We start from the raw sequence: 5,723 nt of genomic DNA, 5'->3' as shown, positions 1-5,723 counted from the left end.
AAAACACCTGCAATAGCCGTGTTTCGTCCTTGCCACGCAGGATTGAAGCCACGTCGAGCTGCGAGGACAATAGGTCAATCCTAGCCCTCCACCTCGCTCGATTTCTTGTTGAAAAAATGGGAATTTTCGTGCTGAAATGGGCTGGATTCCGGAAGGAATTCGATTTGAAATGGTTGGGCCTTGTTCATCCGGGATTTTCACTCTTTTCCTCCCCCAAAATCGAACCCTATTTTCCTCTATTTAAACCCTTCTTCTCCTTCATTACAGGGGATTTTTTTTGGAGAGGAGAAATTAACTAAAAAATAACTTAAGCGAAATAGCTAAAGCACTAAATACATTTCAAGGAAAAATAGAGGAGATACTCGTTTTTTTTTTAAGTGTCTGGGTTTGATATTTCTGCTTAAAGATCTTGTCTATCGTTTTAGTTCGAGTTTCGGTGTGGTGAAGGTCGTGGTTCTGCTCGTATTGTCTCTATTTCGCTGCACCTTTGAAGGTAACACCTCCTTCTTTGTATGATTTTCTTCCTTTATGTTTTAAGATAGTGTTTTACTGGTATTATGGAAGTTCGCCTCCTGCTGGTAGTTATTAAGTTCTTGACGTTTTGATACGCCTTAGTTGCGACATTCTAGTTATCTCGTTGTCTACCAGTGAGTAGCGTTTTTTTTATCTTGTCGATTTGTGCCTAGATTTGTTTGTTTCTTAGTTGGTTTATTTAAGAGTGTTTCACCAATCTCTTCTTGAATTTATCGTTTGAATGTCACCGATCATGTACGCCTTTGTTTCACTCGTCCATTAACGTCAACATCGGTAGTTTCTCCCTTTGCTGTTTGTTTTTGCTTAACCTGTGCAACAAGTATGCTCGGCCAGTTTAGCGATTGATCGAGAGTATTCAAATGTCTATTGTTGTTCTTGAAGTAAAATTGCAGCTTTGCATCGGGTTATTAAATATCGGCTAACTGTTCGATGATTTTGAGGCGTAGTAATTAATTTTCTAGCATGTTGCCACTAATTGAAATTGCAATGGATATTATAGCTGTGTCTAAATCTAAATATGTCTCCTGATGTTGGTTCACCATCTATCTTGGTCATTTACGTGTTTCTTTGCTTAATAATGCCTCTTTTCTTTGCATTTTCTTGTATTTATTCATGTCTACTCGTGTTTGTGTCCAGCATGCTCTTTATCCCTTAATGATCTCATCACTGGCTCCCCAATTTATTTGGAATTTGACCCCTCTATCAGTAGTTAATGTTGTTTTACGTACCGAAAGTTCCGGGTGACAATTACTTAAGAATGCGGAGAATGATAGCCTTTATTGCGTTATTAGTCTCCTCGTCTGCAATAAGTTGATTTTTCAGTTAAAAGTAGTATTGTTGAGATAAATATTTAATGAAGATTCNTCGACTTCAGCTAGTACAAGAAGTAGTAGCCTAGTCGATATAAGTGACCTAAACCTAGAGTGACTCTATCTCCGTCATACATGTTGATTGGACCAGGTTGTTCAACCTGTTCCATGTCTTAAGTTTCCTTTATCTTCAATACTTCCCCTCAAGCTAAAGAGTGGATGAATAATTACTCCTGCTTGCTTCGAAAACCCAACAAAAACTTGTTTTATCAATGCTTCGATATGAATGTGATGTCAAGTCGTTGCTTGTGGTAGTACATCTGCATATTGATACGAGTAGTCCTACCAGTAAAAACACGTAAGAGCAGTATGATTATTTCTATCATAGATTTGGCATGACTCAGTACTGTTCGTCTCCTTATTTTCACTTGGAAAACTATGATTGTTCGGAGAACCTGGTCTATATTGACTGTTCTGAGAACATGTTCCCTGTCCAGCAGGCTTGAAACATCTTTCTCTGGAGTTGAAGTTGTTGTTTCCTCTTCCCCTGCCTCTTTGGGCAAAAAATATCATGTTTTGTTGTGACACCTCTTCTTCATCTTCCCTTATATCAAAATCTGTGAGAGCATTAACAAATTGATTAAGGGTATGGTGCCTTACCTAAACATGATAGTCCCGAAGGTCTTGTATTTGAGGCCTAAAGCTCTAGAAAAATTGATTACTTTTCTATCTTCATCCACATATTTATGAATGGTTGTAAGGCCATCACATATGTAGACACGTAATTTTTGACCGAACTTAAGTTTAACACCATTTTTAGAGCTTAAATATTTTATAAATCTAAACTAAATATTTATGACTTTTATCTTATTTTTTTAAAGTTTATTTAAAAAAAATTGAAAACAACAAAAATAGAATCACTTTTTAAGGTAAGTTTTATTTTCAATTGTTTAAAAAAGAAATGAAAAGTTACAAAAAATATATGTTTCTTTAATTTTAATTTAATAAATAAGCTAGTATTTTATAATTACAATTTATTATTAGCTACTTAATTTTCTACAAGTTAAAAATAGATAAATAATAGTTAAAAATAAATAAATAATATTCTTATCATTATATTATCTTATATATTAATTATGAAAGAAAAAATAATAAAATAAAAATAAACCCCCCCCCCCACAACCCCACGTACCCCTCACACTACACCTACCCTCACCCCACATACTCCTCCACTACCCCACTAATCCCCCCCCACTATACACACACATACTCACACGATACACTACTACTACTACTACATATACCAACATACACACACAACAAAGAAAAAAGGAGAATGGACAGAAACAAAAAAAAAACAACACATTACACGAGAAAAAGAAGAAGAAGAAAAACCTTCCCATTTTATTTGATTATCCTTTTTAAAAAATTCACCAACACATTCACATCTTTTATTCCTTACCCATTTTTTTCATATCAACACAAACACATATACCATCACAAATAACCTACAAAAGTTGTGGGTGTTCTAATCGAGCTTCGGTTAAGATTTTGCGGTATTCAACTTTACTTTATCTTCTTATTTAATTTATTCATGGAATTTGATGTAATTATTATGATAAGTTTTCTTACACTTTTATTTTATTCATAATTTGATTAAAATGAAGAATGTGTTAAGTGTTATATCTCTTTAATGATGAATGAAAGTAACTTTATTGGTGATTATTTTTATTTATCTATTTTTGTTCATTAGTTGTGATGTCTTAAAATAAATGGGTCATGATGTTGTTCTTTTCTTGATTTCGATGCTAATAATGATAAAGTAGGAATTATTGGGTTCACAAAATTATCGTTGTTTTATTTATTAAATAAAGAATGAGATTTATTTTAGCAATTCGTCATTGTTTTGTTAGATTAATAAAAAGTACAATATGAGTATGCCTAATTTCACCATTAACTTCAAGATTAAAAAAAATAAAAATAAAAATATAAGATGCGTAGGCCTAATTTTAACATTAACTTTAAGGGTGAATAAAAATAAAAGAATATAAGATAATCCAAAATTTATATTGTATCCTAGAAGTTTAGATTTGTTTTATTTTATTTGATTTTATTTAATATTTTCTTATAACATTANCTTTTCTTGATTTCGATGCTAATAATGATAAAGTAGGAATTATTGGGTTCACAAAATTATCGTTGTTTTATTTATTAAATAAAGAATGAGATTTATTTTAGCAATTCGTCATTGTTTTGTTGGATTAATAAAACGGACAATATGAGTATGCCTAATTTCGCCATTAACTTCAAGATTAAAAAAAATAAAAATAAAATTATAAGATGCATAGGCCTAATTTTAACATTAACTTTAAGGGTGAATAAAAATAAAAGAATATAAGATAATCCAAAATTTATATTGTATCCTAGAAGTTTAGATTTGTTTTATTTTATTTGATTTTATTTAATATTTTCTTATAACATTAGACGGGTTTTATGCATGTAAATAAAAAATAGTATTTGTTTCAGTTAAGAATGTGGTTACACATCTTTTTTGAAACACTTAAAAGAAATTCAAGGATGTGGTGACACACCTTGATAAAATTATTCTAATATATATTTTAACATGTGGGTTAATTTAATTAAAAGTATCATCAATAAATATAATAATGAAATGAGAAGATTAGTTGTCTAGAATTCAGAAAAATAAGAGTAAGTACTTTTGATACTAGATGAGTTTTATGCATGTTAAAAATATTTGTAAAAAAATTAAGAATGCGGTTGCGCATCTTTTTTTGAGACATTGAAAAAAAAAAACTCAAGGATGCGGTGATGCACCTTGTTTAAAAATATAATAGCTTTCATTAATTTAAAATAAGATCACTTATAGATAAAATTAGGTGATGCACTCGAGAGAAGAAAACAATTATGTTCATAAGCTATTTATATGTCAAAAGTCGAGAATGCAGTTATGCATCCGATTTGAGACCAAATAAAAGTTCAACAATAAAAATGCAAATAAGTCATGACCTGAAAATAATATATCCACAAATGATTTAAAGTAGGTAAACGTCAATAAAGGTGACCGTGCTAGAACCACGGGACTCGAGGGATGCCTAATACCTTCCCCTTGGTCAACAGAATTTCTTACCCGAATTTCTAGTTCGCAGACCATATAAAGAGTCATTTCCTTTTGATTAGGGATTAAACAAAAGGTGACTTGGAACACCATAACTCAATTTCAAGTGGCGACTCTGAAACGAAAATAAAATAATCCCTAAATCAATACCGTCACTTAAATTGGAAAAACCCTTCCGCCGCTATGCGCAAAAAGGGGTGTGACAACATATGCCTTTGAATTCCTTGATCATCAATCTTTTTGGTTCCTTGCCAAACATTTGGTAGTTGTTGTTTAAGATGAAACTATTTATCTTTTGTTGCTTGAAGATAAGCTTCTTCCAAGCATTTCCACATCTCCTTGGCAGTTGAGTAGCCCACAATTAGGCACATGCTTACTTCTGTCAAGGTACCTGAGATCCAACTCCTTAGCAACATATATTTCTCTTCATGTCATCAATGTTGCCACTATCTTTTGCATCCTTCTCAACCGCTACAACTTTCCCAGCAGCCTGTCCAGTGGAACAATTACTTTTAGTTGGTTCATTCTTTTTGATGAGATAAATTAGTTTCATCACCTGAATCAATTGTGATATTTGTGTCCTCCATATCAGGTAGTTTGTTTGCTTGAGTTTAATGGAACAAGCGGCAATGAGTTGGTGAAGTGAGGAGGTCGACATAGTGTTGGTAGAGGGGCCATTGCAGTTGAACGTGTTTTTTTTTAATCAATACTCATAGAGCGGAAGAGCTTTTAAGCTCTGATACCATGTAGATTTCTCACATGTATGATTAGAGAAATCAAGGATTATATTGATGATTAAAATTGTTGAGTACATGCTCCTTATATAGGGAGAGAATTGTAGAGTCATAAGTTAACTATTTTTAGATTCTTACTACAATACCTATTACTACTATAATAATAATGCAATTATAAATAATCTAATCCTAGTCGACTTTAGCTAGTACATGAAGAGCAACCTAGTCGATATAAGTGACCTAAATCTAGAGTGACTCTAACTCCAACGTACACGTTGATTGAATCAAATTGTTCAACATGTTCTATTTCTTCAGTTTCCTTTATCTTTATCAATAACACTATTTAGTTTTGATGTTATGTATGCATGCATGCTCACACATGTGTTTTTTAAAATAATTGCATGCGCACCGTGCGGTGCTGCGCTCCAAGTCTCATGCCACGACAGTTTGATTGCATGGGTCGATGTTGTGAAATCTAGATTTTAAGTGTGGTTTTGACTTTTGTCCCAG

The sequence above is a fragment of the Solanum stenotomum genome, chromosome 9, assembly GCF_019186545.1.
Source record: "Solanum stenotomum isolate F172 chromosome 9, ASM1918654v1, whole genome shotgun sequence".
In the NCBI taxonomy this organism is placed as follows: Eukaryota; Viridiplantae; Streptophyta; class Magnoliopsida; order Solanales; family Solanaceae; genus Solanum; species Solanum stenotomum.
This window is presented reverse-complemented; position numbering follows the sequence as displayed.